Source organism: Scyliorhinus torazame, chromosome 1, assembly GCF_047496885.1.
Source record: "Scyliorhinus torazame isolate Kashiwa2021f chromosome 1, sScyTor2.1, whole genome shotgun sequence".
Lineage (NCBI taxonomy): Eukaryota > Metazoa > Chordata > Chondrichthyes > Carcharhiniformes > Scyliorhinidae > Scyliorhinus > Scyliorhinus torazame.
This window is the reverse complement of record NC_092707.1, coordinates 4,121,062-4,133,321: the sequence shown is the minus strand read 5'-3', so window position 1 is coordinate 4,133,321 and position 12,260 is coordinate 4,121,062. Positions and strand designations below refer to the sequence as shown.

The 12,260-nt window shown below is 52.7% G+C and overlaps 1 long non-coding RNA gene across 1 annotated transcript in view; it reads right to left on the bottom strand.

The window, feature by feature from the left end:
* Positions 1-1,791: 1,791 nt before the first annotated feature.
* LOC140427943 (uncharacterized) overlaps positions 1,792-12,260 on the bottom strand; it is a 32,299-nt gene continuing 21,830 nt past the window's right edge. The window contains exon 3 of the long non-coding RNA XR_011948672.1: positions 1,792-2,260. This is a non-coding gene — a long non-coding RNA (uncharacterized lncRNA). The remainder of the gene's footprint in view (positions 2,261-12,260) is intronic.

Genomic DNA, 12,260 nt, shown 5'->3' with positions numbered 1-12,260 from the left:
GCTGTCCCAGTCAATGTTGGGAAAGTTAAAGTCCCCTACTATTACCACCCTATTTTTCTTGCAGCTATCTGTAATCTCCTTACATATTTGCTCCTCAATTTCCCGCTGACTATTTGGGGGCCTGTAGTACAGTCCTATCAAGGTGATCTCTCCCTTCTTATTTTTCAGTTCCACCCATATAGACTCAGTGGGCGAACCCTCGGATATATCCCCTCTAAGTACTGCCGTAATGTTCTCCCTAATCAAAAACGCCACTCCCCCTCCTCTCTTACCTCCTGTTCTATCCTTTCTATAGTATCTGTACCCCGGAACATTGAGCTGCCAGTCCTGCCCCTCCCTTAGCCATGTTTCAGTCATAGCTATAATATCCCAGTCCCATGTGCCCGTCCATGCCCTGAGTTCATCCGCTTTGCCCGTCAGGCCCCTTGCATTGAAATAAATGCAGTTTAATGTAGACTTTCCTTGCTCTCTGCCCTGCTTTCTCTGGTCATGCTTTACACACTCTCCCTTCCTGCCTTTTGTTTCCGTCCCCACTGACTTCCTACATCGGTTCCCATCCCCCTGCCACATTAGTTTAAACCCTCCCCAACTGCACTAGCAAACACCCCCCCAAGAACATTGGTTCCGGTCCCACCCAGATGCAGACCGTCCGATTTGTACAGGTCCCACCTCCCCCAGAACCGGTCCCAATGTCCCAGGAATTTGAAACCCTCCCTCTTGCACCATCTCTCAAGCCACGTATTCATCCTAGCTATCCTGTCATTCCTACTCTGACTATCACGTGGCACTGGTAGCAATCCTGAGATTACTACCTTTGAGGTCCTACTTTTTAGTTTAACTCCTAACTCCCTAAATTCAGCTTGTAGGACCTCATCCCGTTTTTTACCGATATCGTTGGTGCCTATATGCACCACGACAGCTGGCTGTTCACCCTCCCCCTCCAGAATGCCCTGCAGCCGCTCCGAGACATCCTTGACCCATGCACCAGGGAGGCAACATACCAACCTGGATTCTCGTTTGCGTCCGCAGAAACGCCTGTCTATTCCCCTTACAATTGAATCCCCTATCACTATAGCTCTGCCACTCTTTTTCCCGCCCTTCTGTGCAGCAGAGCCAGCCACGGTGCCATGAACCTGGCTGCTGCCACCTTCCCCTGGTGAGCCATCTCCCCCAACAGTTTACAAAACGGTAAATCTGTTTTGGAGGGAGATGACCGCAGGGGATCCCTGCACTGCCTTCCTACTCTTCCCCTGTTTGTTGGTCACCCATTCCCTATCTGCCTCAGTAATTTTAATCTGCGGTGTGACCAACTCACTGAATGTGCTATCCACAACTTCCTCAGCATCGCGGATGCTCCAAAGTGAATCCATCCGCAGCTCCAGGGCCGTCAAGCGGTCTAACAGGAGCTGCAGTTGGACACACTTCTTGCAGATGAAGGAGTCAGGGACACCAGAAGGGTCCCTGACTTGCCACATCTCACAAGAGGAGCATGACACGGGTCTGAGCTCTCCTGCCATGACTTAAACCTGAAGTTAAATTTGAACTACACTACACAGCTAAGAGAAAGTCAAAGAGAGAAAAATCACTTATCAGTCACAAGCCAATCACTTACCTGCTGGCTGTGATGTAATTGCTCCTGAGACTCCTTCACAGGTCTGCTTCTCTGCACCTCCTTAAGATGAGCACCAAATTCCCTTAACTAGTTAATTAATTTACTTAATTAATTGGATTTTTTTTTTTTTTTTTTGAAACTCAACCCCAAACACCAAACTCCAAAAAAACACAGCCCTCACTCACCTCTTACCCGAACTCAGCCTTACCCAAACTCAGATACACTCTGTTTGCTTCCAGCACTAGTTTCTAAAGGCACTTCAGCCACACCTTTTGTATCCTTCCTGATTTACAGTCAGCCAATAGGCCTGCTCCCGAAACTGATCTCCCGAAACTAACAGCTGACCTGCAATGGTAAGGAAGTTTTTAAACAGTACTTACCTCTCCCAGGCCGCAAACTTTTAAACTCTCCGCTCTGACTCGCAGCTCCCGCGCTTTTTAAATCTCCCGCGCTGTTTTCAATGTCCCGGCTCTCTCTCTCTCCTGCTCCCAGCTGACCTGCAAGGTAAGGAGGTTTTTAAACAGTACTTACCTATCCCAGGCCGCGAACATTTAAACTCTCCGCTCTGACTCGCAGCTCCCGTGCTTTTTAAATCTCCCGCGCTGTTTTCAATGTCCCGGCTCTCTCTCTCTCCTGCTCCCAGCTGACCTGCAAGGTAAGGAGGTTTTTAAACAGTACTTACCTCTCCCAGGCCGCAAACATTTAAACTCTCCGCTCTGACTCGCAGCTCCCGCGCTTTTTAAATCTCCTGTGCTGTTTTCAATGTCCCGGCTCTCTCTCTCCCGCTCCCAGGGATCCTATAGGGATAGGGTGGGTGAGTGGGTCTAGGTTAGTGTGCTCTTTCAGAGGGTCGGTGCATACTCGATGGACTGAATGGCCTCCTTCTGCACTGTAGAGAACCTATGATTCCATAGAAACCAAGAACTGGCCTTTGCAGGACACCCCAAAGCAACTTTACAGTCAATAAAGTCCTTCTAACGTATAGTTATTGATGAACTGTGATGTGGCAGCAAAATTATACACAGCAAGCTCCCACAAAAGCAATGAAATAACTTTATATTTTGTTTTTAATGTTGGCTGAGGGATAAATATTTAACCCGGAGAACACCTGTTTTTTGCTTTGTAATATGGCCATGTTATCTTTTACATCTACCTCAGAGGAAAGACAGGCTTTGGTGTAACACTCACGCTGACAGTTCAAAGATGTGCAGGTGAGGTGGAGTTACGGGGATAGGGTAGGGAGTGGGCCAGGGTGGAATGCTCTTTCGGAGGGTCAGTATAGACTCAATGGGCCGAATGGCCTCCTTCTGCACTATAGGGATTCTAAGGATTCCATGACTTCCAACAGTGCAGCTCTCCTTTGTGTCAGCCAAGATTTTCTTTTGCAAAAATATAATTCATGAAATATCTGAAAGAACATCACAAATATTTCAAAAAGGCATCACAGAGAGTGCAATACTATTCAGGTGTTCCACACAGATCCAGTTGCACTCTGAGCAGGGTGGCACGGTGGCGCAGTGGTTAACAATGCTGCCTCGCGGCACCGAGAACCCGGGTTCGATCCTGGCTCTGGGCCACTGCCCGTGTGGAGTTTGCACATTCTCTCCGTGTTTGTCTCATCCCCACAACCCCAAAGAAGTGCAGGGCGGCGCGGTAGCACAATGGTAGAACAAAGAAAAGTACAGCACAGGAACAGGCCCTTCGGCCCTCCAAGCCCGTGCCGACCATGCTGCCCGACTAAACTACAATCTTCTACACTTCCTGGGTCCGTATCCCTCTATTCCCATCCTATTCATGTATTTGTCAAGGTGCCCCTTAAATGTCACTATCGTCCCTGCTTCCACCACCTCCTCCGGTAGCGAGTTCCAGGCACCCACTACCCTCTGTGTAAGAAACTTGCCTCGTACATCTACTCTAAACCTTGCCCCTCTCACCTTAAACCTATGCCCCCTAGTAATTGACCCCTCTACCCTGGGGAAAAGCCTCTGACTATCCACTCTGTCTCTGCCCCTCATAATTTTGTAGACCACTATCAGGTCTCCCCTCAACCTCCTTCGTTCCAGTGAGAACAAACCGAGTTTATTCAACCGGTCCTCATAGCTAATGCCCTCCATACCAGGCAACATTCTGGTAAATCTCTTCTGCACCCTCTCTAAAGCCTCCACATCCTTCTGGTAGTGTGGCGACCAGAATTGAACACTATACTCCAAGTGTGGCCTAACTAAGGTTCTATACAGCTGCAACATGACTTGCCAATTCTTATACTCAATGCCCCGGCCAATGAAGGCAAGCATGCCGTATGCCTTCTTGACTACCTTCTCCACCTGTGTTGCCCCTTTCAATGACCTGTGGACCTGTACTCTCTTTGACTTTCAATACTCTTGAGGGTTCTACCATTCACTATATATTCCCTACCTGCATTAGACCTTCCAAAATGCATTACCTCACATTTGTCCGGATTAAACTCCATCTGCCATCTCTCCGCCCAAGTCTCCAAACAATCTAAATCCTGCTGTATCCTCTGACAGTCCTCATCGCTATCCGCAATTCCACCAACCTTTGTGTCGTCTGCAAACTTACTAATCAGACCAGTTACATTTTCCTCCAAATCATTTATATATACTACAAAGAGCAAAGGTCCCAGCACTGATCCCTGTGGAACACCACTGGTCACAGCCCTCCAATTAGAAAAGCATCCTTCCATTGCTACTCTCTGCCTTCTATGACCTAGCCAGTTCTGTATCCACCTTGCCAGCTCACCCCTGATCCCGTGTGACTTCACCTTTTGTACTAGTCTACCATGAGGGACCTTGTCAAAGGCCTTACTGAAGTCCATATAGACAACATCCACTGCCCTACCTGCATCAATCATCTTTGTGACCTCCTCGAAAAACTCTATCAAGTTAGTGAGACACGACCTCCCCTTCACAAAACCATGCTGCCTCTCACTAATACGTCCATTTGCTTCCAAATGGGAGTAGATCCTGTCTCGAAGAATTCTCTCCAGTAATTTCCCTACCACTGAAGTAAGGCTCACCGGCCTGTAGTTCCCTGGATTATCCTTGCTACCCTTCTTAAACAGAGGAACAACATTGGCTATTCTCCAGTCCTCCGGGACATCCCCTGAAGACAGTGAGGATCCAAAGATTTCTGTCAAGGCCTCAGCAATTTCCTCTCCAGCCTCCTTCAGTATTCTCGGGTAGATCCCATCAGGCCCTGGGGACTTATCTACCGTAATATTTTTTAAGACACCCAACACCTCGTCTTTTTGGATCTCAATGTGACCCAGGCTATCTACACACCCTTCTCCAGACTCAACATCTACCAATTTCTTCTCTTTGGTGAATACTGATGCAAAGTATTCATTTAGTACCTTGCCCATTTCCTCTGGCTCCACACATAGATTCCCTTGCCTATCCTTCAGTGGGCCAACCCTTTCCCTGGCTACCCTCTTGCTTTTTATGTACGTGTAAAAAGCCTTGGGATTTTCCTTAACCCTATTTGCCAATGACTTTTCATGACCCCTTCTAGCCCTCCTGACTCCTTGCTTAAGTTCCTTCCTACTTTCCTTATATTCCACGCAGGCTTCGTCTGTTCCCAGCCTTTTAGCCCTGGCAAATGCCTCCTTTTTCTTTTTGACGAGGCCTACAATATCACTCGTCATCCAAGGTTCCCGAAAATTGCCGTATTTATCTTTCTTCCTCACAGGAACATGCCGGTCCTGTATTCCTTTCAACTGCCACTTGAAAGCCTCCCACATGTCAGATGTTGACTTGCCCTCAAACATCCGCCCCCAATCTATGTTCTTCAGTTCCCGCCTAATATTGTTATAATTAGCCTTCCCCCAATTTAGCACATTCATCCTAGGACCACTCTTATCCTTGTCCACCAGTACTTTAAAACTTACTGAATTGTGGTCACTGTTACCGAAATGCTCCCCTACTGAAACATCTACCACCTGGCCGGGCTCATTCCCCAATACCAGGTCCAGTACCGCCCCTTCCCTAGTTGGATTGTCTACATATTGTTTTAAGAAGCCCTCCTGGATGCTCCTTACAAACTCCGCCCCGTCTAAGCCCCTGGCACTAAGTGAATCCCAGTCAATATTGGGGAAGTTGAAGTCTCCCATCACCACAACCCTGTTGTTTTTACTCTTTTCCAAAATCTGTCTACCTATCTGCTCCTCTATCTCCCGCTGGCTGTTGGGAGGCCTGTAGTAAACCCCCAACATTGTGACTGCACCCTTCTTATTCCTGATCTCTACCCATATAGCCTCACTGCCCTCTGAGGTGTCCTCTCGCTGTATAGCTGTGATATTCTCCCGAACAAGTAGCGCAACTCCGCCTCCCCTTTTACATCCCCCTCTATCCCGCCTGAAACATCTAAATCCTGGAACGTTTAGCTGCCAATCCTGCCCTTCCCTCAACCAGGTCTCTGTAATGGCAACAACATCATAGTTCCAAGTACTAATCCAAACTCTAAGTTCATCTGCCTTACCCGTAATGCTCCTTGCATTAAAACATATGCACTTCAGGCCACCAGACCCGCTGTGTTCAGCACCACCCTCTCCCCTTGCTGCTTACCACTTACCATTACGTTCCTGCCGCCATTGTCTGTCACAATGCTCGAAGCCTCGAACGACACCCTCTTTCCCACCAAGATCGCCACCCCACGATTTTTGGCATCCAGCCCCGAATGAAACACCTGACCTACCCACCCCTTCCTCAATCTTACCTGGTCTGCCACCTTCAGGTGTGTCTCCTGGAGCATGACCACATCCGCCTTCAGCCCCTTCAGGTGCACAAACACCCGGGCCCGCTTGACCGGCCCGTTCAGTCCCTTTATGTTCCAGGTTATCAGCTGGATCAGGGGGCTACCCACCCCCTTCCCCCGCCGACTAGCCATAACCCCTCCTCGGCCAGCCACGCGCCCGCACCCTGATGCGCAATCAATTACACTCAAGGCGAAGTGATTCATAACTGAAGGCTTTAATCTGCTAGAACTCTTCCCCAGCAGCTTCGGTACAGAAAGTGAAGGCTGCTGGGACGGCACCGGTTCTTATACTCCGCCTGTCAGTGCGCAGCTACGTACAACAGCCAATGGTAGACTCCTGGGTCTAACCAATGGTCATCCACCTCTTAGGTACCGCAATACCTGGTACTACCACATTCACCCCCTGTTAAAAAAGAGCCTGGCGGGGGTGGTGGCCAGCGTTAATAGTCGCCTTTCGCATGGTATGACCAGGTATGGAGGTACCGTGATGTTGAGGGTATTTACAAAGTGTTCATAGTGCAGCAATCAGTTGATCGGGTGGCCTGGTCGTCATTCTGGAGCGTCTGGGCCTCGGCGGTGATTCTGATGGGGGTCCCGGCGGTTGCGACTCCGGGAGCTTGATGTCGTCCTCCCTGGCAGCTTTGTCACCCCTAGGCGGTGCTGTTGGGGCAAAGGGTTGACAGGGGGGAAGGCGCCTGTACGGGGCGTCGGTGTGTGGTCGGGCCTAGGCAGGAGCGGTGGGAGTACTGACCCTCCAGTTTGGTGCTATGGGGAGGGTGGGGGTGGGGGCAATGGTTCGGGTGCGCGTGGGGTTCAGGCAGGCGCCAGGTCCCGAAGGGAGACTGTGTCTTGCCGGCCGTCAGGGAACGCTACGTAGGCGTACTGGGGGTTGGCGAGCAGCAGGTGGACCCTCTCGACCAACGGGTCCGACTTGTGCACCCTCACATGTTTCCGAAGCAGGATGGGTCCAGGTGTCGCTAGCCAGGTTGGGAGCGTGGTCCCGGAGGAGGACTTCCTGGGGAAAACAAGGAGACGTTCGTAAGGTGTCTGATTTGTGGTTGTACAGAGCAGCGACCGGATGGCGTGGAGGGCCACGGGGAGGACTTCCTGCCAGCGGGAGACTGGGAGATTCCTGGACCGTAGGGCCAGCAGAACAGTCTTCCAGACCGTTCCGTTCTCCCTCTCCACCTGCCCGATTCCCCGGGGGTTGTAACTGGTCGTCCTGCTCGAGGCAATGCCCTGCTGAGCAGGAATTGATGCAGTTCGTCGCTCATAAAGGAGGACCCCCTATCACTGTGTATGTACGCGGGGAAACCGAACAGTGTAAAGATACCCTGGAGGGCCTTGATGACGGTGGTTGTGGTCATGTCTGGGCAGGGGATGGCGAATGGGAACCGGGAGTATTCGTCAATCACGTTAAGGAAGTACGTGTTGCGGTCGGTGGAGGGGAGGGGGCCTTTGAAGTCCATGCTGAGGCATTCAAAGGGACGGGAAGCCTTTATCAGGTGCGCCCTCTCTGGCCGGTAGAAGTGCGGTTTGCACTCCGCGCAGATTTGGCAGTCCCTGGTGACTGTCCTGACCTCCTCGATGGAGTAGGGCAGGTTGTGGGTCTTGATAAAATGGAAAAAGTGAGTGACCCCCGGTGGCAGAGGTCCTCGTGGAGGGATCGGAGGCGGTCCACTTGTGCTTAACCTTGCCCCGCTGTGCATTATCGAACATGAAAGCTACCGACCGTTGGTCAGTGAGGAGAGTGAATCTCCTGCCGGCCAGATAATGCCTCCAGTGTCGCACAGCTTCTACTATGGCCTGGGCCTCCTTTTCAACCGAGGAGTGGCGAATTTCGGAAGCATGGAGGGTACGGGAGAAGAAAGCCACGGGCCTGCCCGCTTGGTTGAGGGTGGCCGCCAGAGCTACATCGGACGCATCGCTCTCGACCTGGAAGGGGAGGAACTCGTCGATGGCGCGCATCGTGGCCTTTGCAATGTCTGCTTTGATACGGCTGAAGGCCAGGCGGGCCTCAGCCATCAGTGGGAAGATGGTGACTTTGATCAGTGGGCGGGCTTTGTCCGCATACTTGGGGACCCACTGGGCATAATAGGAAAAGAACCCGAGGCATCTTTTCAGGGTCTTGGGGCAGTGGGGAAGGGGGAGTTGCAGGGGGGGGCACATGCGGTCGGGGTTGGGCCCTAGGACTCCGTTTTCCACGACATAACCGAGGATGGCCAGTCAGGTTGTGCGGAAAACGTATTTCTCCTTGTTATAAGTGAGGTTGAGGGCTTGGGCGGTTTGGAGAGACTTCTGAAGGTTGGCTTGGTGGTCCTGCTGGTCGTGGCCGCAGATGGCGACGTTGTCCAAGTACGGAAATGTGGCCCGCAGCCTGTACTGGTCCACGTTTCAGTCCATCGTTCTTTGGAAGACCGAGACCCCGTTGGTGACGCCGAAGGGGACCCGGAGGAAATGGAAGAGGCGGCCGTCTGCCTCAAAGGCTGTGTAGTGGCGGTCCCCCGGGCGGATTGGGGGCTGATGGTATGCCGACTTCAGATCTACCGTGGAGAACACCCGATAGTGTGCAATCTGATTCACCATGTCCGCTATCCGGGGTGTGTGTACCGGTTTATGGTTTGGCTGTAGTCTACAACTATCCGGTTCTTCTCCCCAGTCCGGAGGACCACCACCTGGGCTCTCCAGGGGCTATTACTGGCCTCGATGATCCCTTCCCTCAAGAGCCGCTGGACCTCGGACTTGATAAAAGTCCAGTCCTGGATACTGTACCGCCTGCTCCTGGTGGCGACGGGTCTACAGTCGGCGGTGAGGTTCGCGAAGAGCAGGGGAGGGTCGGCTTTTCGGGTCGCGAGGCTACATACAGTGAGAGGGGATAGGGACCCGCCGAACTTCAGGGTCAGGCTCCTGAGGTTGCACTGGAAGTCTAGTCCCAACAGGAGAGGAGCGCAGAGATCGGGGAGGACATAGAGTTTAAAATTGGCGTACTCGGCGCCCTGTATCGTGAGGTTCGCGACACAGTACGCCCATATCTGCACTGAATGCATCCGGAAGTGAGGGAGATTGTTTGAGATGCGGGGGAAATTGGGAGAGAACAGCGCCTCACCGTGTCTGGGTGTACGAAGCTCTCCATGCTCCCGGAGTCAAACAAGCAGGGCGTTTCGTGCCCATTGACCCGGACGGTCATCATCGAGTTCCTGAGGTGCTTCGGGCGTGACTGGTCGAGGGTGACCGCGCCGAGTTGCGGGTACCCGGTGTGGTCGGAGGTGATGAGGTGGTCCCAAGATGGCTGCCCACGTCGGTCGCACGTGTCGGGCGATGATGGAGATGGCGGCCATGGAGATGGCGGCCAAGATGGCTGCCCCCGTCGGTCGCACGTGTCGGGCGGCGATGAAGATGGCGGCCAAGATGGCAGCCCCCATGAGTCGCACGTGTTGGGCCGTGTGGGAGACAGCGGCCAAGATGGCAGCCCCCATGAGTCGCACGTGTTGGGCCGTGTGGGAGACAGCGGCCAAGATGGCAGCCCCCGTGAGTCGCACGTGTTAAGTAAAGTCGGAGATGGCTGCCCCCACGGACAACACGAGGCAGATGATGCGTCCGGAGGGTGGAGGAGCCGGCAGGCACGCAGCCGCGCTGCGGGGTCTGCGGGCCTGTGAGTCTGAGAGTCGGGCCTGAGATTCGCAGGTTTTGGGCCTGGCCAGCCAAACTTTGGCAAAGTGTCCTTTCTTGACGCAGTCGCTACAGGTCGCGTTCCGAGCCGGGCAACGCTGCCTGGGGTGTTGGTGCTGGCCGCAGAAATAGTAGGGCAGCCCCCCGGGTTGGGCGGGCAGCCGCGCGGCACAGGCCTGGGGCACCCTCTGGTCGGGTGTCCACGAGGGGGGGTCGCGTGGTCGGGGGGGAAAGCGTTGAGGCTCTGAAAAGCTACTTCTAGGGAGGTGGCTAGTTTTACCGTCTGCTAGGTCGAGGGCGCCCTTCTCGAGCAGGCGTTGTCTGATGTAGTTGGACCGGACCCCAGCCACGTAGGCGTCCCGGATGTCGTGTTCCATGTGTTGTGAGGCCGTGACGGCCTTGTAGTTGCAGCGCGAATACTTTCAGGTCGCGTCGGTGCTCCTCCAGCGATTCCCCGGGGCGTTGGTGGCAAGTGGTGAGGAGATGCCGCGCGAACACTTCGTTCACCGGCCTCACGTATTGCCTTTTTAGGATCGCGACCGCGTCTGTGTACGTGATCGCTTCTTCGATTTGCACGGAGATTCTGTTGGTCACCCGGGAGTGGAGGAGGCTCAGTTCCTGTTCGTCGGTGACAGAGGGCAAGAAGGAGGCGGCGAGGTAGGGCTCAAAACAGCGGAGCCAGTACGAAAAAATCCCTTTGGCTTCAGCGGCCTGTGGGTCGAGTTCCAGTCGATCAGGTTTGAGGGCTGCTTCCATCGTGTTGTTGTAGCTGATTAAATTGATGCGACCATCAATTCACACGAGCCGGAGAGTTGAAGTGAACAGTGGTTTTATTCAGCTAGAGCTGTGCCTGCCTGCGACTGCTCTGCACAGAGAGCTGCCTGCAGGGCAGCAGATTTATATACCTCCCCCAAGGGGGGTGGAGCCCACAAGGGCACCAACACGATACAGTACGGTGTAATGTGATACAATGGTCCATAGGTGGGGCCCACAAGGGCAACAACATAGTACAATGCAATACAGTGGTGAATGGTTGCCGCATTCACCACAGAGATGCAGAGGTTTCTGTCCAGGTTCATCCTGAGCAGCTCTATGACACAGGACTCGGTGCTATACAGACTGTTCCCAGGGACGCACAAACCTCAGCTGTTGCTGCAGGATCATAAACTTGGTGAAAGACGCTCTTTGGTCTGTCTGAAACCTGTTGATCTTCCAGCACAGCGTGTCCCCGACCAAGTGTTGCAGACTGGCACACTGCAAAGGCCAGGACTACGTGCTGAGGGATACACTAAAGCTTGGGGTAACCGCTGCAGAGGCGCAATGGTGGGGGGTGTACCAAGCTGTGTAGCATCCCTCTGGCGGAAAGACTTCACCGTTCATATTTAAATGCTGGTCGCGGCCGGCATTCTGTTTTTTGCTTTGAAACTTTATTTCCAATATCTGATTTTTCCAAGTTTATTACTTTTTACTCCTGAAAATTAAAACAATTTCAGTTGAACATGCACGTCCTTACATTTACACACAATCTTTGCTTTTAATATATTCCCATTTCTTTAGAAATTTAAACAAGTGTGTAGAAAAAAGTACAATCTTGTTTTTACTTTACAAACTATTTTAGCCAAGATGAAGTAACTTCCAAACACAACACAATGTCACAAGATTTCTTACTGGTGTAATTGCATCGCACTATCCAAATATCTCCTTCTCCATTCTCACCAAAAGCACTGACTTCCGGATTTCCAGACAGTGACGACTGTGTCGGTTTCTTCCTGTGTTGACATGCGTCGGCCATATTGACTGGCCTCGTTTGATCGGTATTCTGGGCTGACAAACCTGGCCTGGCTTCCCTCTGTGTCCAGGAGCTGTATCCAACCCAGTCACAGACTGCTGACCACTTCCCTACCAGTACTCCACATCGTGGGAGTGCAAGCGGATGTTGTGCCGGCCATTGAATAACTTGACCACGGAGCCACAGGTCGCATACTACCAATCGGTGTCGGGGGACGAGACGAGCAGTGCGCAGAGGATGAGCACCAGGGCGGAGCTCCAAGCTGGGGCCACCACTGTCAGCATCGCAAACCCACGTGGACCCCCCCCCCCCCCACCGGTGCAGTGACCAGCACACAGCCCCGCCTCGCACCGACCCGCCCCCTCAAAGGCCACAACCAATCGGTGACTGCCCGCAGCCGGCAATCTTAACAACTGG